General features: G+C 36.1%; 1 protein-coding gene and 2 non-coding genes across 6 annotated transcripts in view; 1 reads left to right on the top strand and 2 right to left on the bottom strand.

Moving 5' to 3' along the window:
* Positions 1 to 20,741, bottom strand: part of LOC110382398 (uncharacterized) — a 61,840-nt gene that overhangs the window by 26,165 nt on the left and 14,934 nt on the right. For 3 of the 4 annotated variants that reach the window (XM_064041308.1, XM_064041306.1, XM_064041309.1), the window contains exon 2: positions 17,889 to 17,928. The exons of the other annotated variant lie outside the window; for it this stretch is intronic. The gene's annotated coding sequence lies outside the window, so the exon portion shown is untranslated. The remainder of the gene's footprint in view (positions 1 to 17,888; positions 17,929 to 20,741) is intronic. 4 annotated transcript variants of the gene reach the window in all.
* Trnae-cuc (transfer RNA glutamic acid (anticodon CUC)) lies at positions 7,479 to 7,550 on the top strand. Its single transcript has one exon. It is a non-coding gene; the product is annotated as a tRNA-Glu (tRNA).
* Trnam-cau (transfer RNA methionine (anticodon CAU)) lies at positions 18,444 to 18,516 on the bottom strand. Its single transcript has one exon. It is a non-coding gene; the product is annotated as a tRNA-Met (tRNA).

Genomic DNA, 20,741 nt, shown 5'->3' on the forward strand with positions numbered 1-20,741 from the left:
ACCAATACTTGAGAAGTTACGGAACTTGATATAAAAAAATGTGCAATCTCCGAACCACAGTCTGAACTCAGTCAAAGAAAATCGGTCTAGCCGAACAGGATATAATTACGGACACAAATATACACAATACCGGACAGGTCAAACTTAGAAACTCCTTTTTTGAAGACGTTTAAACTAGTTAAACTAATCAGCTATTTAATTTAAGCTAAACTACTGAAACGGTTGAACTGAAGCAGAACACGATTGCTTCTTAAGAGTGTTCCATCATTTGACCCACAGCAAAAACTTCAAACTGTAACCTTTTTTTGCGGATTACTATCCAAATGACAGCAATAATTTCTAAGCAGGTGCTACGTAGTCAAACTTTGATACGATGAAAGAAAAAGAAAATACATAGGTACAGAGCAAATGATTCCATAATTATGTAGGTACCTATAACAATCAGTTTAGTAGACGATAGCAAAGTTGTAAATTACAATTGGAGCATGATCAAAACAGTATTTGAAAAAAAAAACAAGAGCAGAATCGATGATAACAATACTACATAACGAGGCTATGATTGCTATAATCATGTAACATTACAGAACGTTCGTATCGGCAAATAAGATCAATTTCGTTACATACACATCTAAGCGCGGTTCTCACTTTCATAGAAAGTTGCCGCTCAAATGTAATTTTATTAATTTAAACTATTTAGTGGAAGTGTGTCAACATCTTTTGAGAGTTAATTCATAATGTAGTTCCTGTTTCTTTACTGGTTAGTCTAGTAGGGATTATTCCTTTTGAAATTGTGCAAATCTTCGAAACTCTTGCAAAACTTTTCGAAAAATCAACTTTACCTGAGAAACATCTTGTTTTTAACCGACTTCCCAAAAAGGAGGAGGTTCTCAATTCGGCCGGTATGTTTTTCTCACTTCGACTGACAAACCTCTAAGTAGAAGCTATTTATTAACAGTGTACACCAAATGAAGGCAGATACGGAGATAAGCAAAAGCTTAAATTAGTTTTAGGACACCAAAAGAGTTACCGCGGCCCTGGTACTCGTACATAGGTAAAAGGCCTACGACGGAAACACGACGCGCGCGACGGTTTTTAGTCAGAAAGAGTCTGACACTCCCTCACCGCTGCTAACCCACAGCGGGAGGGGTCATGTGATGATTTTTGACGTCGTGGCGACGAGGACAACAACAATGAAAAATGTATGTACGTTTCTTTTTCTAGGACTTGAGAAACACTAAATTTACAGTTGCTAATGAATGAATGGCTACAACATTACAATCAGCAGTAAAATAGGTCAAAACAGATCAGATCCGAACACCAGATTACTCATTGTATATTTATGTATTCATTAACTACAGGATATTGACTTCCTTTCATTACAATAATCTATAATGGCTTCTTACATTGATACTATCTTGCGCAAGTTTACTTCTCAAAACATTTAATGATCGGATCACTTGTCGGTCTCAAGAGAATTGTATGAATATCAACATTAGTATTAATACCAGTTCACCTATTATTCATCATCATCATAAGCCTTTTTTGACAGTCCCATTGCTGGGCTGCGGCCTCCTCTCACACGGTGATTGAGCGTTAATCACCACGCTTGCTGAATGCTGGTTAGTAATTTCAGATATTGTAATTGTAGTCCAGGTTTCCTCGAGATGTTTTCCTTCACCTTTAATCCGTCATTGGTGTCCAACAAATACTTAGCAAGTAGATACATACTTAGAAAAGTTGCATTGATACTAACCTGACCTGGAATCGAACCCAAACTTATACGTAAGAGGTTGGTCAAGTACCAGAGAACAAACCAAAGAGTGTAAAGACCCACTAGGCTACCACGACTACCTCCATAAAACAAAAGGTATTTTGGCCAAATAACTTGCATAATTTCATAGACAGGTGTACAAACATTCTCAAATTGTAACCAATCAAAGTGATGTGGCGTGCAACTTGCCATTTTCATTCTCATCTCCAAAGTGGAGCTCATCAGCAAGTGAATTTAGACCTTACTCGTCGGTTTTAAGGCTGGGATTACTTTAACGATGTTTTGACAGTATCTGAATGCTCTGTCTTGTATGATTAGGGTTGGTCGGAATATTAGAAGCAAATTAAAGTGTTGTATTATTTTAAATGTGTTCTGTTGTTTATACTATTTGTCTCGACTCAATAATAACGTCTTCTAATCGATTCTTTTAAATCGTTTCTATTCTTGGTAAGAAAAACTCTAAGAACTACGTTACTCAAAAACATACCAGCTATATTGACTCCTCCACAATGAATTACAATAATCTTTACAGCATGTTACGATAAGTTACCAGTAGCATTTCCCAACACCATGGGCATGGGCCTGTAATGAGGAGGGATGATACGCATGCAACATAGTGTGTGCTAAGTATGAATGTAGATGGATGGAGAGGAAGACCTAAGAAAAGATGGATGGATTGCGTGGAAGATGACATGAATAGGAAGGGAGTGAGTGTCAGTATGACGAGTGACAGGGGAAAATGGAAGAAGATGACATATTGCGCAGACCCCAAATAAAATTGGGAACAGAGCAGGAGGAAGAAGAGCATTTCCCAACACCAAATAGACCGCTTATACCACAAGTCTCTTCATGATATTGGAACAATATTTCATTCCAACCAATTTTGCCTCCATTTTTCTCTGCACCTTCATCGGCAGCCCTGACCGAAGGTCGATTATCTGGTCGTCACAGTCGCTGAGTCTTCCAACTTTCTCCACTACAATAGAGTTAGTTTATCAATATAAGCACTTTTGTTTTCTATAGACCGGTTGATGACCACAGATCAATGGCTTCCTTGAATATTGATGGTGTTATGAAATTTGGAAAATATTTGGTAAGTGGTGAATTGGGTGATGTATAAACAGGCCTATTTATTTCTGCTTTATTTTCAACTAGCGACCCGCCCCAGCTTCGCACGGGATAACAGTATTTCCCCACTATTTAATGGATGTTATTATACATATAAACCTTCCTCTACATAAACACTCTATCTGATAAAAAAAAACCGCATGAAAATCGGTTGCGTAGTTTTGAAGATTTAAGCGTACAAAGGGACATAGGGACAGAAAAAACGACTTTGTTTTATACTATGTATTGATTAGCCACCCGCCCTGGTTTCGCACGGGTGCTGGATTTTATTATACATACAAACCTTCCTCTTCAATCACTATCAATTAGTTTTAAAGATTTAAGCATACATAGGGATATAGGGACAGAGAATTCGACTGTTTTATGCTATGTAGTGATATGAAAGGAAGAAGGGATGTAGGGAGGGGGGTAAGAAGGGAAAGAAATAGGTTCTTAGTAAATAGACACTGATATTGGTAACTATTAGTAGCCGGTAAGGTGTTTTTAGTCTGCTTCAAGGCCAAACTTCCGCGGTTTTTGTCTATGCAGCAATCTAGGTGACTTTTCCAAAGCACTATAAAAAGTCACGGTATTATTGTCTGAGGTTATACGTCTAGCAAATGTCTCGAGTAAACTGTGTTTCAATCCTAACTAATATTATAAATGCGAAAGTAACTCTGTCTGTCTGTTACGCTTTCACGTCTAAACCACTGAACAGATTTTAATAAAATTTAGTACAAAGATGGAGTTGACCTTGAGAAAGAATATAGGATAGTTCTTATCCCGGACTTTTGTAGAATTCTCTTGGAAACGGAATATAACCGAACTCTACGCGGTCGAAGCCGCTGGCGGAAGCTAGTTGTTTTATCCCTCAGTCATTATTTACTTTGATATTCGTATCAGGGTTTTCATGTCCACCACTATTGCAATGTAATTCACCATCGTGACGATACATTCGATATCCCATGTTTTTAATAACATTACCTAACCTACATACTATTCGTGAGTCACATATTGCTACTATGTTTGAAGATGAGTTGCACCATAAAACTATAACGATAACGATTGTTTTGGGACAGATTAAACTTCTGTGAACATTGTAACTCCAAACCTTTTCATCCATCCATTTCCATCATCAGATCCTGACCTGACTATGGGACCACCTGTGAAGTACACCATAACTTAAAAAAATATCAAAATCAATTAATAAATGGCGGAGTAATTGCGTAACAAATAGGTATACAAAAAATACGGTCGAATTGAGAACCCTCGCCTTTTTGAAGTCGGTTAAAAATGGTTCGGTTATCATTATAGTTTAGGTTAGGTGCGAGCCATCGTAAGTGTCCAATCTCGAATTACTTTGAAAGAGATATAAGTAGCAATAGACTATTATTGTAGAATAATAATGTAATTTAATGTCTAATGCACTATGATTATGGGTTTAATATAGATCTAAGTATGACAAGTGCTGTTGCATCTAGTCTAGATAGAAAATAATTACGAAACTGTGGCACTTCGGTTTGCACAATAATGGTTTAACTAGGTTGCTTTTTGTAGACTGAGGATCTAAGATGTTTTTTGTAATTAATCAATTAATTTCACAAGTCTAATTTAGTTTGTTTAACGAGGTATTTCCTTTGAGGTCATTTAACTCATTCATCGTCTCCTCTATGGATTTCAATAACCTATCTAGGTATTAGATTGAACAGTGACATTAGCCCACTACTGTGGTGTCAGACTCTTATCAACAGTTACAAAATCATAGATAGATATGTTATTAAAATCCACAGTAAGTACCTATATCATGCAATTTGTTAACAACGAAAACTTTCAACTGACTACCGTATCTTCTAAACCCTATTACATGGTCTTCATATCTACCATTCTCTTTAAACTAATTAATAACAGCAATCTTTTCAATATTTCTCCTGTCATCACCGACCAAAGAGGTAGTTATTCAACAAGAGTAATGGTTATACCATCGAGCACTCCGTGGTTATGGTACCGCGTTGTCTCTGGTCATTTGGCGCCAAGAATGCGGGGAAAGTCGATAACCACCTGTTTTGTGTTATACAGTTACTGTTGGGTATTGTTATTCACAATCGCTTATTGTTTATTAATTAAATAAGATTATAGAACAATTACTTTTATGTGAGAAGCTTTTAGAATGCATGCTGAGTAAAAGGGAACGTATGAACGAGCAGTAAGGAATGTTTTAGTGAACTAAGAGTGAATGAGAAGCGAGAGAAAACACTGGAAGATAATATGGAGGATAATATTTGTTACAAACAATATTGTTTTGTTGTGCTCTAAAGAGAGGTAAATAAACGTATTTCAACCATAATTGGTGCATTATTCCACCATTAAATCCCACATATGTATAGAACACGCAACGCAAGCCGATGATATGGCCCAATGTGGCAGTCTTTCATATGTCTGACTACCGCTTCCCAAGGGAACTACTCGCCGCACCGGGATAAAAAGAAGCCCAAGTATACGTTAAGTTTCATCAAAATCCGTGCAGACGTCAGCAACTTTCGCAATTATAACATTAGTGTGATAACCCAAAAATTAGTGTGATAAGCAAAAACCCAGTGCTAGGTAAACTTACGTACGTTCCCGTTTCATCATTCAGTCTAATTATGTGTATGTAGTGCTGGAGTGGAGACCACGGACTAGCAAGCGCAGCGTAGGACGTCCACCAACAAGGTGGACAGACGACCTTATAAAGGTCGCCGTCGACGTTGGATGCAGGTCGCGTCCTACAGGTATCTGTGGAGATCTAAGGGGGAGGCCTATGTTCAGCAGTGGACGTCCTATGGCTGAGATGATGATGATGATGATGTGTGAAACAACAATTCACTAAAACTTTTGAGACGATGAAATAACAATTACAGAAGCCCCTGTGATACAAGATACCATCACATCGGTTAAGGGAAACCTGCAATTACCATAGTTTTCCCTTCCCATAGCAATCCCATTGTGTTGCACTGACAAAAGAACAATAACATCCCAAAAGTGTTATGTAAACAGTTAATGTTATATGTTTTTTGAATAGGCTTTTGAACATCTTTGGCAGTCGTTACGGGTAGTCAGAAGCAAGTCTGGCAACTAGTCTTACCTAGGGGTATTGGGTTGCCCGGGTAACTGGGTTGAGGAGGTCAGATAGGAAGTCGCTCCTTGTAAAACACTGGTACTCAGCTGCATGCGGTTACACTGGAACAGTGGCGGCGTAGCATCGGGTGGCACCCGGGGCGAACTACTTATTGAGTACCCTCCCCCAAAAAAACATCATCATCATCCTCCGAGCCTTTTTCCCAACAATGTTGGGGTCGGCTTCCAGTCTAACCGGATTCAGCTGAGTACCAGTGCTTTACAAGAAGCGACTGCCTATCTGACCGCCTCAACCCAGTTACCCGGGCAACCCGATACCCCTTGGTTAGACTGGTGTCAGACTTACTGGCTTCTGACTACCCGTAACGACTGCCAAGGATGTTCAATGACAACCGGGACCTACAGTTTAACGTGCCGTCCGAAACACAGTCAATGGTGTCTAAGATATAATACTTAGAAAGTACATACAAACTTAGAAAAGTTGCATTGGTACTTGCCTGACCTGGGATCGAACCCGCGCCCTCATACTTGAGAGGCTGGTCCTTTACCCACTAGGCCACCACGACTTTCCCCGACCCCCCAAAAAAAAACGATAACATATAATCACGTAGTAAAAAAAATCATACAGAATTAACACAAAAGTACCCAAACAAGTTTGAAAAAAGCACCGTAAAGTGAAGAACCCCCGAGCGGAACGAGCGCGAAATTTTTGATTTTTGAGACGCAAAGAGAGAGATACGAGATATGTAAAGGCTTCGGGGAAAACTAGTGTGAAGTGTAAGGCGCGAGCGCAGCGAGCGCGAAATTTTTGGAAGTTTTAAACACAGAAGTTCCCAAAAATGTTTGAAAAAAGCACTGTAAAATGAAGAAGGCGCGAGCGAAGCGAGCGCGAAATTTTTGATTTTTGGGACGCAAGGAGATGTATGTTCGGTGCTTTCTTTTTGCTAGATTGAGGACTCAAAACGTATACGTAGAACAAATTAGAAATGAAGAGAAATCCGCGAGCGAAGCGAGCTGAATTTTTTTTCTTACTTTGAGGAATTAATTAAAGTAATCAGATAAAAGCAAAAATACAAGAGAAGGGTGACAGTCGAACTGAGAAGGGTGACCGCCTCGATGTCTCACACATGCACTGTTGTAGTTTTGTTTAAAATTTGAATATCGTGCAGTAAATGGTAGTGAACCTAGGCTTCACAGATTAGAATGGCACCCTTAGTGACTTGTCCCTTCTGCCAGCGCCATCCTGGTCATGCAGATATGTGCCGACCGAGATGGCACCCCCCGAGATGTGGCACCCGGGGCGGACCGCCCCCTCCGCCCCCCCCTTACGCCGCTACTGCACTGGAAGCCGACCCCAACTTAGTTGGGGAAAGACTAGGCAGTGTTGTTTTAACACTACCGTGAGTCATTGAACGACCAAAGGTCCTTTCTTGAAACTTGCCTCTGATTAAGGAATTAATTGGTAATTTCGACATCAGTCTCAACATCCGATATGGTCTAGTGGCTAGGATACCTGGCTCTCACCCAGGAGGCTCGGGTTCGATTCCCGGTATCGGAATATTTTTTTGTCTTTTGTTACTTCATTTGTAATCTGTTTTTAAACATTGCCATTGTTTTATTCTCATAACGTGTGTTACTTAACTTTTTTTTACATTTACTCAACATTATATTGTTCTTAAGTTACCTCATCTCAATGGCATAAAATAATTTCTTCATAAAATATAAATATTTAATAACCGTAATTTGATCATTGTCAATTTTAGCCGTATTATTATTGTGAGTAATCTTTAAGATAATGCTTTTATTATCTTTATCGGGAGTGCAATATCATAATAATTGAGTGCAGTAACCAGTGAATGAGTCAACGCCCTCTTGTGGTTGGTAAAGTAACTACCCGGATGTTACGACAACAATATTACGGAAATAAAATAATGCTGCTTTGACAAGTAAATAGCGTTACTTTACGAAGAAATACCTTTATTATTAAATCAGTTTGCTTCCTGCGACAGTATAAAAAACGTTAGTACAAATATTCTGATGTTTTAATAGGTAATTTGCGCGTTACCTACACACATTTTATATTTGATAATCGATTATTATCTAATGTTAAGACTGAGCGCAATTTCATTGCACATTAAATATAAATATTAGTGTCTCATTAAGTCTTTATTTTGAATGCTTACATAAACAATTTAAGGTCAAGATTTGAAAAGCTCACACAGCGACATCTAGTGATGAGTTTGGCTTACTATTACGACGCTCTTAACGAGTATGGGTGCAAAGTGCAAATCTAAAAATAGCGTTCAGTTTATTATAATATAATAAAAATAATGGAAATCAGCTTTTTTATTAAGTTTAATCGAAAAAGCATAACATTGTCTTTTTGGCAGCAAAAACAATAAATTGTCTAAAGAGTTTTTCTCAATTTTTAAATCTTTCATATGTCAAATTTCAATAAAGTCTGGAACCTATTAATAATTAATCAGAAAAGCACTGTTGCTTATAAACTTAAATCAGAATATTAGAATCATCCATCAACCACAGATTATAAAATAAACATCAATCAGAAACAGTGAAAATAGTGTAAAATCTTCGATAAAAAGCTTGAAATTATCGTGACGAAGTGATTTGCCTTACGGCAATGCCGCCTTCATGGTTACTTAGAGTGCAACTTTATTAATGCAGCTACAGTCACCTTTAATATCAACGCAATAGATACCATTTTTCAACGATCATTCACTGATAATAAAGTCAGATTACAATGTTGTATTTTGCACTTTATTACCACCTAATGCCTTCGACTTAAAGGCTATTTTAGATTGATTGTAACGTAAAGGGACTGTTGTTTCCGTGAGGTTATGTTCTGATGTCTACTTAAGGTGGGAAAAGATCAACCGATTTGGTAATGTGACCTTCCTTGATGAAATTCTGAGGGTTGATGCGAAAGATAAGCGCGACGGACACCTTTTTCGTCATCTTTACCGGTTTATGAGGATTGCAAAACTGAACTAGTTATTTTTCCCGATGAGTAATCGGTATTTTTTCTTTCCCGGTATTTTAAATGCTTATATCTTACTAAATTTATAAAAAACTTTAGGCCATGTATATGTTGCTGTTGATGTTTGTCCTTTACGCCGATTAAAAAAAAATACAATTTCGTTGCCTTTCAATTAAATTCAAATAAACTCAATAAATTGCATAGGTTATTTATTACCTAATTTAAAACACTACACACAATTTCAAGCTCTTTATTCTCGTTAATAATTATATATATATATATATTTTTTTATTATCGTTATAATTATTTTAAAACGAAAAAAAATAAAATCAAAAAGTGAACAAATATGTTAATTAATATTATTTGATGATCACAAAGCAAAATATTGAATTGAAAAAAAAAAAAATAATTGTGCCCTCCCGATGGCACGACACCGATGCTATCGATTAGCGTGATTACATAACTGGTAGCGCGGACGCGCGCTATCATCCTCGCGCGACCAACGTGTCGCGAGTGTCGCGGGCCATCATCGTGCCGCGCATTATAAATAAAAAGATGAAGAAGACTAATCAACAAACAACAAGAAAAAAGCAAAGCAGAGGAGCGAGCAACACATGAGCTGGGAGTACCTCCGCGTGGTGAAGGCGGTAACGGTTAACGTTGGACAGTTAACTGGCTAAAACTCCCAAACAACATAAAAAGCATGCCTTCGGGCTTATGTTGTTGTAAACTAACTATTAAACGCTTGCGCATCCGGTAACGCAGGGGAGCAAGCTAAGCAAGAAAAATAAAATGATTAAAATAATAGCGGCCGACCAACGTACTTTCGTACGTCAGCGCCTGCTGCTATTGCCATGCAAAAATTGGATAACTTATGTACAAATAATTAAGAACACTCTTCTTTTCGCGCTAACTATGTTTAAACAAAACCAGACAAACCATAAATTCGTCGATACCAGCGTCTACTATCTGGAAGACTTCAGATCACTTTATCCAAACTATACATGAGCAAAACGCAGTGAAACTAATAGTGCTACATCTACGGAACTTTTGTAAGCTATTTTTTTTTTTTCCGTAATATAATACACGAACTGGCTATTATTAATGCACGAACTGGCTTTTACTGATACACGAACTGGCTGCTAAACATGGACATCTACAAAATGCAGCTGAAGCTTAAGCTAACTACGCAAATTTTGATCTCAATTTTTTATCGCACATTATTTCGATCGATTGCCAAATTTTCTTCCAATTTACAATTTACACACGTTGTAATCGAATTGATCAAGTTTTAATTACAATTCACACTTGACTTTGTGTCTCGTTATTCTTGTTTCTCAATATATTTTGAAACTTTATCACGTTATAAGAGCTGCTATTGATTAATATACGGCGTAATTCAGATTTTATTCAATCGTCTGTAGCCATTGCAACCTTACTTATCGTTTAAGTAGTGCTTAGCCTGACTTTATAACTTAATACACAACTACTAAAAATACACAAGTCAAATATATTACTTGTTGGTCATACTGTAAGATGGTGCAAAAATTTCTTCATCTCAGCGATATTCTATTTCGTTATTTATTATCAAGAAAACTTATTTCTTATTTACATTCTATTAAGCTTAAATAAGCTTAAACAGTAAAATGATATCGATAAGCAACGATTACTTAATAAAAAACATATAACTATCTCGAAGTTTATAAATCAAAATAATCTTCAGTAAGTACTAAAGATATTACAAAGAGTTCATTCATAACCAAATCTAGTGTGGACATGCCAATGAGAGAAATTCCCTCGCACAGGTGAGAATAAGCAAGTACTTATCAATATGTACCGAATAAACAGTAGGACAGCACTTTCCCTGATGACGTAACGAGACGCGAAGCTATGCCAGCCACTGTTATGACGAATTTCTTAAATAAACTGCCATCGATAACAATTCTAATGCATGTTTTGGTATTTTTCCGAGTTACTGTTAATAAATTTGTACATAAGGGATTCGATAAAAATATTGTATACCAACCGTTTTCCCGCGGTTTCACCCGCGTCCAGTGGGGACTGCCTGTACCGGGATAAAATATGACCTATGTTAAGAACGTAGCTTTCCAACATTGAAAGAATTTTCGGTGCCTTTAGGGCCTACCTATAGGGCCTTTACAAACAAAGCAATAATTAAGATTTATTATTAGTATAGATTACAATTTACTTTTTTAAATGGTTTAATGCGATTCGATAGAAGATGGCGCTAAAAATATTTTTAATTTTCGTTATTCTAAATTCAAATTCGCGTTTGGAAAGCGCGACGCCCGCGAAGTGGGACGTACGTGCGATTGCCGGACTACAAAAAGAGCGAACAAAAATCAAAGAAAGCATTTTGTTTGCATGTTTTTTGTTTATAAAGAAATTATGGACGAAAGTAAAGTGTGAAATGTTTAATTTGACGTCTTTACGACTTGGCTTTGAGTTGCGGTATTTGCTGCTATTACTTAGCATTGTCTCAGTGAAATGTGTTACGTATTTTAGAGAAAACGCAAATTGGTAAATTGTTTTGCATAATCTATGATTTAGAAAATAGCTTAGGACTAAGTATAATATAGGTTTAAATAAACATATATATAATTTCATATAATATATTCTGTTCCCAAAGTAATATGTACGTTTGCAACTAGTCTCAGACTTATCTGGTTAATTAGAATCTCGCGACACTCACCTTTGGGCCCGCTATCTTCTAACGGTCTCCCAGTAATGAGTGAACACAATAACAATGCCTGATAGGTCTAATTACACGAAATTGTCGCCGATCATATCTCGAAGCTTTGTTGTGCCAACAATCAACGATTAGAATCGCAAGTAAATATGTGAAAGTTGCAAACGTAAACTGTTAGTTTCGCTGTTCTATGAAATATAAGTCGATTTATTTTAAACTGGGAATGATAATTATATTTTTATTTTTAATCATCAATTGCTGTACCTATTACTTGCAAAAGAATCAATAACTAAAGATTCTTATAAGTCAGTAACAGAAAATAATAATAAATTACAGCAAGAAATTATTAGATATGATTAAAATGTGTTCTTAATAATATTTATTCCCTAAAGCATGGGACACAGGCAAGAGCAAAATATACCAAAATATAAAAATCTCAAAATACGTAGTAAAGCAAGCTGTAACGCTATCCACCATATTAGGAAGAAATATGCTATCACAAGAAATTCAGCCGCACCCATACATAATCGAAACGAAAATCCTATTAAACTTGAAGAGACATCGACCGCCCACTTGACTGTTACACTGACACTTTCGATTTTATCCGTCAGTCGTCATGGTCACTCACTTGTGGTTATTGCTAGTTTTAATCTATACTAATACAATATATAAAGCTGAAGAGTTTGTTTGTTTGTTTGAACGCGCTAATTTCAGGAACTACTGGTCCGATTTAAAAAATTCTTACAGTGTTAGATAGCCCATTTATCGAGGAAAGTTTTAGGCTACTTTTTATCCAGGTACGGGAAGTAGTTCCCACGGGATGCGGGTGAAACCGCTGGCAGAAGCTAGTGACGAATAAACTACCTATGAGGATGTTGGTTTCAGCCACCAAGCAAATGAAGCTAGTTTTTAACTGACTTAAAAAAGGGGCTCTCAGTTTGACTGTCTCACCGATTTCAATGTGGTTTTCATCATAATATTTTTCAGACTTAGGAAAGTTCGGTTCCATTTTTTTTGTTTTTTTTTTACATCATATGTTATGGTGATGTAGAGAAGTAAAGCGTTTATTAACTAGTTTTATTGTTTTAATATGCCCAGTATTACTCAGTAGCTATTTAAATTCATAACACTTGACAATAGTTATTTCTCAATTGTTACGATAACGTTTCAAAGTGCCACGTGCAAGTGGCAGCTTAAACAGATTAATCATGAATCGACACGGGGCGTAGAATATATTAGAACTGTTTGTTACAAAAATATATAAATATTTATGATTTTCTACATATTCGTCAAGATATCTAATACTTTAATAATTCCTACATTTTATTCATTTGACGTACAAAACAATAACCTATTACATTACCAATAGAGTTAACAAGACAGATTTATTTTTGCTTGTAAGATGTTCGTCTCACCTTTGAAAATAATGCTTATTGTATCACACATTACATTAACAGTTACATAGGCACTTACCTATTGAATTAACAATAGTATGTTTACAAAAATAAATGATTATGATTATGAAGGTCCTACCATTTTCTATTCGCATACTCTTCAATGGCGTTAAATAATACACAATGTTCAATATTATGAGATCAGCCGAGATCTGTTACTCATGCAAATAATATAGATTACACGCTAAATTCATTGCAAAATGCTCGTTACACAATAGCTTGGTTTTCTTTATATAATTTGTTTTGTAATTCGGACAAAGCTGTCCCTTGACGAAGAATTGATGTTTGTTTAGTTTTACGTGATCTTAATAATGTATTAATTACCTACGTCTTCTATAAATTGAACAAGAATAGATTAGGAATTTAACTACAATCACAATTACATTTCAAAATAATATACAATCACCTTCATCAGGTTCCAGTAGCCGACAGCCATGTCACCAATGAGGCGTATGATTAATTTGTATTATTTTCTTGTTTTTGCTTTTGCTGTAGGGCAATTTAATGACGTTGATTACCTCACAAACTTTCACAATTCCCAACGAAATTAAAAATAAAATATTAACTTCAGCTACCAGCATCATTAACTACAGTTACTTATTACTTAATATGCTTCAAAAATGGAGTTTTAAATAGTGGTTCTGAAAGTGGATAATTCACTGGCATCCATTAACATTCTAGGTCTAATAATGCACGGTATTCGTATTATTTCCGCGTATTTCATCTTCGTTCCCGATTCGCACCGTGAAAGAATCTTAAAGATAAAAGTTATGGCAAAACGCACATGAAACGTAATCGGTCAGCGGTTAAATTGCGTAAGAAGGAAAGTACAGGTGCACACGGTGGACCGAAGGCGTCCTTTGCGACGGACACGAAAGTTCTTACAAAAATATTTATTGAGAGAGTTTAAGAAAGAAACTTTTTGCATGAGAAATGTTTGAGAGTTGTCACCGTTTTTGTGCGATCGCCCGCAGTGTGACACAATGGTGTTAAAGACCTCAGCTTTAGCGGTTAATGGCACCCTGGAAATTGTTGTAATTGGGATGCTTCTTTTTATGTAATAACCACTTTTTTATAATTCCCAAAAAAGCTGCAATCCATAAAAGTTCCACTGATAAGTACTTAATTGGAATCGAATAATATCTCCGTCAATACCTGTAGGTTCATAACACCAATTAATAAAGCCCAACGCCGTAGGTTCAACAAATGAAGGTCGGACCGAAAATATTTGTATTCAAATCTCCAAACATATTAGTAAGAGGAGGCGGGTGCTTAATTGCAAACAATGATCATCCCACGCGAGTATAACCCACTAACTCAAGGTTGCACATACCTACGTAAGACATCGTGAATGACACAACTCACAATGATCTAAGAAGACTTACGGCTGTTCCCATATTCTATCTGTCAATTAATTTGCTTACTAGCGATAGAATTTTGACATTAGCTTTTATATGTAGGTACTTAGGTACACTGCCGGGGCTGCGGGATTCTTCGAAAAAGTTACCGCGGCTTTGGTACATAAAACGCTTAAGAAGGAACATTATGGGTTTTTGTCAGTAGAGTCCGACACTCCCTCACGCTGCTAACCCAAAGCGAGAGGGATCATTTGATGATATCTCATAAAAAAGCAAAACCATAGGTAGAATGAATATTGGGAACGGCCTCTATGTGTCTGAGTCTATCAGTTGGCTGCAAAGGGTTTACGACTTCAACAGACGTACCTAAAGCTACAATTGATGGAGCTTTTACTGCAGTGACAAATAGTAAAATCAGAATTCAATTTAGGTTTATCGTTTTGTCTTTTAGAATTGCTAATTTGGTCTTATTGTGGAATTAACATTAACTTGTATTATCACTACTTTTAGTTGTGGGTTGGCACCTGTGTCCAAATTAACAGAACACTTTAGTTCCAAAACAGAATCTGTCCCCATGTCTTTTGAACTGGTTAAAAGATTTCCAAGAATAGTGACTTCTCCTGTGCAGAGATCATTAACATAAATTTAACCACGTAAAACCTCACACAGGTGTAAAAACGTCACTTTACAGTAATAACTCGTTGTGTTGTGATATCATCAAAAATTTCGCGGTTACTTTGAAAAACTGCGCAAAAACAACCCGCTTTACTGGTTCCTAGTGAAACTGTAATTTCGCGAAATGGTCAGCAGTGAAATTATTATTGTAGCGAGCAATATTTTTTCCTTAATTCATTTTGTCACCATTATCGTGTAAATAATAACGAAGATGTTGAGTTACGATGAGAATTACTTTTAAATACATTTTTAAAACTTAACTTTTACTTATAAATCATGAGACTTAAAAGGTTGGGTGATAGGTCATAAGAATACGAAATATTTGATTATTCATCGTTTCATATGTAGCTGGGCAAAGGTTTTGAATATATAATGAAGCTCATTTTGCATCCTCCCATGGTTAATATAACTTATGTGATATTGAAACTCTTCTCTGTATAGTTCTAAACTCTGCACCTACGTAATATATAAAATATTCGTGAATATACTCCAGTAACCGACATTTAACTGAAAAATTATATAAACTTACTGACTATTAAAAAAATGCTCTTGAATCTAGAAACGTAGCGGAATGTCCTTGTCTACTTCGGTTAGCTAAATTACGAATGCGATGCTAAATAAAAGATCACGTAACGTGCATATTTGTTCAGTAATGCAGTTTTTAGCACGCACCAGCCAATGTCGAGGCGCGAGCGTGACAATTACATAAATATCTATATTGATATCACATTTATCTTAGTTCTTATGGAATGCAGATAATCATGTTATATCAAAGACTTGCAGTTTCCGTACGTGGAATGTTTTGACTGAATTTCTATGGCATGATAATCTTCATAGTAATGCCCAAGTCCAAAATGAACGTCAGTTTTCTTAAAACAACGGTGTACGGGTGTACTTCCGTTAGAACTTCAAGATTAACAGTTGTGTCAAAAACGGACTCTTGTAGTCGGTAAACTTGGGCCTATCTATTCCATTTAAATAATAGGTACTGGAAATATGAAAATAACACTTTCACGATAATACTGCTCTACCTATTAGGTAATAGATTGAAATCTGGAAAAGGAAATAGCACGACAAGTTTTTGTATAAATAGGCACCTTGTTTCCTCAGGATACAGGTGAAAACGCGGTAACAGCTAGTCAGTATTACAAACTCGTTAAAGATAAACAGATAGTTTTATAAGGAAACTGAGTTGTACAAAACGGAGAACAAAATAATAAAGTATGCTATGGACAGTGGTTCGTTTTAAGTCAGTCAGACAATAATTTATGTAGGTACAAGCGATGATAAAATTTACAACGCAATCTATGAGGATTGTGCATTAGTACCTAATAATGGAGATGCTATAAAACCTATGAATGAAGCAATACGCATAACCCAAGTTAACCCAACGATTAACGCAACACAAATTGCAGTAGACAACAGTAATCGTTTAACAGTAGCCCTTTTTACTATCAATGGTTGGCCAATCAAAGGCTGGGAATTCTCACGGCATGCTTTCAAACCAGAGCCAACAATACGTCGGCAAGTAAGTCGTAACATTGCAAAATATTACTCATATTTGATCTATTTCACTTCTTTGTTGTCAAGATGAGAAAATAACAGAATTCTAAAACAATTAAATACCTAAATTCTTTGCTAAGCATTATACAAGCCTTGTTAACTGTTTGTTCTGAAAGCTCTGTAATTAATGCTAACTTTAATGAATACAAGTTGTAGATATTTGTGCTGTTATGTACACAAAAGAAGGAAGTTATGGCCTCGGTAACTAAAATAGATCTAGATTTATTTTAATGTAATTTATGTAACATCATATTCCGATAAATTACTGTAGCAAAGGTAATATAGTAAAGCAAGTATTGTCCTACTTAATATTATAAACGCGAAAGTTTGTATGTATGGATGTTTGTTACTCTTTCACGCAAAAACTACTGAATGGATTTTAATGAAACTTTACAATAATATAGCTTATACATCAGAATAACACATAGGCTACAATTTGTAAACATATTGTTCGAAATACTAAACCTGCGCAGACGAAGTCGCGGGCACCAGCTAGTAGTATATAATAAAACTATGGTCAGATGTTACTATAAAGGTGAGTAAGGTTAAGGTACAAGAAGTAATAATAAAATATAATATTCAGTCATTAACAGCACGATTGCTATTAATCGCAAGGCATTGTGTAAATAGACATAACCTAGCATCATTGACCCAAACAACGCCATTAAAAATAATAATTTGCGTCGACAGAACATGGGTAAATACTAATTCAGTATTTATTACTGAGGGGTCAAGAAGTGATTTTACTTCATATATTGTGCCATATACATATTTAAACAAGGCAGCCCCAACTGCTCAAAAAACTGACCCTTGAATAGATAAATCACTAACAAGGGTAGGTACTCAGAAAAAGGCCATATTAAGTGTCTATACATAGTTCACAATCCTAGAAAAATCTAATAGGAAAATTCCCACAGAATATAGTAATATAGTTTTAATATTTAATAATGCTGCGGACTTAGTAATTGTATATTACGAAAGAGGTAAACTCCATCCGCTTATAAATTCGTTAAAGATGGCCTATCGATAAGCTAACGGTATTCGCTTTGGTTGTTAGCTAAAATGACGAAATCAGATAAAAATAAACATAAGTGTATAATTATTTATTAAATCGAAAAAAAAGAAAATTTGCACTTACATCCAAATCCTTGAACGGTGCTTCACTACCACGGAAGTTTCTGAAAAAAGAAATTAAATTGTTAGAAATGTTTTTTTTACAACAACATATAACATTCAATTATTATTTTCATTGAACTAGAAACCGCATTCATATTTGGCTATTCTTACAAGTACAAGTAGTTCATATTTTTATTGCTTCATTAGTGTGTCCGCTGGACAATAGATGGCGTTAAAATCAATCTTGACAGCAATCTATTTGTGAAATGTCGCACGCGTACTAGCGGAATGCACGTTGCGAAATTCCGTAGCGACTTAATTACAAGTCTTATTACTATTTATGAATGTAAATAATCACAGATACCATGATAATAAAGACGTGGGCCGCCTTGTACCGATATTTCATTGTTTAAACTGATGGGATTTGCATACGCGTTAACATTTCGCAACGAACGCCAGGTGCGTATAGATTGATAGTTGCAACAGTACAAGTGGCAAACAAGTTCCATGGCCTCGTTGATTGAGAAAAAGTTACGAGTAAAGAATAAAAATTATCGGGGAAAACGCCAAAAAGATATGCCCCGGGTGAGGATCGAACTCACGACCTTAAGATTATGAGACTTACGCGCTGCCTACTGCGCTACCGAGGCCGATGATGACATACTCGAAACAAGTCATCATATTCCACATATCATATTGACATAAATACACATTTATACGTCACTAGTGTGACAATGGTAATATTATTTGGGGGACATTTAGATCTATATTAATTCTTGAATGCACGAAATACGGAACGAAGCAAGGTATTATTAATTTATCGATTTACCAAAGGCTTTTAACAGGTCTCGGAATGTTGTTTAGCATGTTTATTGTTAGTTAAGCCTTTTGAAATACAATAATTTATTGGTGACATAACCTAAAATGAGCTAAATTACCTTCGAATTCCGAATGAACACGTGCATACATATTTCGTATTTGTATACAATTAGTAGCCACATACCATTTCATGTAATAAATAGCTTATGTAGTAATTAATGTATTTGTTGGAATTATATAGGAACTACATAGTCGATTGGTTAATAATTAATAATGTGTGCTTCGCAATAGCCGTTTTATAGGCGTATTGCATTCATTCGTATTCTGATATAGCTAATAGATTATCAACTTTTTTATCAAAGAGAGTAAAGTAAATATCTTTATTTATCCTAATCGATCACTGCTGAGTTTAATGAACAGTCCGTTTAATATGTGTAAGTTGTCCATTATGTTCAATAGCATTTCATACTGACTCTCACAGAAAATCAACAACATTGCACCTATAAGAAACACAGCCTAAAACTGGCATCTATGTATAGTCTACCTATAATATCGTTTATCAATGTAATTTCTCCTCGATATCAGCTCGAAATCCTGTCGATAGTCAATACGGCACTCAGCACACGTACATGACACTTTCACTGGCCAGTAACATGCTGATAGTCGGCCATCTTCGTTTGATGGCGTCGCTTCGCTTTGTTTTAGTTAGAGTATCGGTTAGAAAGCGCACGCGATCTACAACTAAGTATATTGTTATGTACTTACAAGTATATACATCGGTATTGGTATTAAGATAGGGAATAGGAGAACAGGTTTTCAGCTTATGAGTGCTTTAACAGGTTGATATCATCGGATGCTGCTTTAAGTAGGTACGTTGAAGGGATTCAAATTGTAGCTGCTAATGAAACAGGATTACTAGAATTGTCCTGAGGGATTTGATTATGTTCCACTTGGCATAATTACAGACGAAGTATAAACGTTACCTAAATCCACAAGGATTGGAATATGCTGCGGAAAAGAAATAGCGTCTCACAAAGATTGGTAGGAACTAGAAAGATATAACAGTGAACTACGACAAAATTCGCCATATTTGTATAGAAGTGGACTTTTAAGCGTGGAAATGTTAGAATGTTTCCGAGTAAAATTAAATGAGAACGTGGAATCGGCAGCTCGAAGAAATTCCAAAGGCTTATATTTGTTAACTTTGTATCGATGCAAATACGTCTACAGAAGGAGGCTGCGAAACTGTGATACACTTAGCGTGACTTGAAAAGGTCCTTTCAAAGGTCGTCTAGTCGGCTTATGCCTGTTTATTAAAACGGATTGTTTGCACATGACGGAACTAAAGGTAACTTATTGTGTTCCTATTATAAAAGATAACTTAGTTTTAATACTAATGGGTTTGATCTTCATCATCATCTGCCTAGAATTTTCCCAGCTATTGAAGTCAGCTTCCAGTCTATCCAGATGTAGCTGAGAACGAGTGTGTTAATAAGTTTGATCTTAGATTCCTAACACTGTCCTAGTCCTAGGTGACAAGTTTAGCCAACTGAATTCATGTTTATCCATAGCCATAAAACTGATATATCTATCGACAGATCAGACATCATCGATAGGTCACACCTTTAATAGCCATCAAATTTCGCAACACCTCACATGCGTGCAGTAAACATGCCTATTTTGAATTGCAAAACTATTTTGAGGAAAAATCTCACACAGCAAGACTTCTGTGACTCTGTGAGACTGTGACAGTAGGTCATTGCAATCGTCGGCGCTCCCTTCGAGAGTCACGACCCCGACTTACGTGTATATTGACGATGTTATACACTTAATCATTGGTAAGTTTGCCAATTAGCCCCCGTAGAGGTAAGCAAGCCATTTTTGTATCAGGAAGTGCCTTGAGAATGCAAAAAATACAGTAATCTATATGAACTTCAAAATGTCATTTTGGTAGTCTTGTGAAGTTGTGATACATGACCAATGAACTGATGGAAGACGTCTCATGAAGGTAAGTTTAAACACTGATTAGACAAAACGTAGAACACACATTTGTAAC

This window comes from Helicoverpa armigera, chromosome 24, assembly GCF_030705265.1.
Source record: "Helicoverpa armigera isolate CAAS_96S chromosome 24, ASM3070526v1, whole genome shotgun sequence".
In the NCBI taxonomy this organism is placed as follows: Eukaryota; Metazoa; Arthropoda; class Insecta; order Lepidoptera; family Noctuidae; genus Helicoverpa; species Helicoverpa armigera.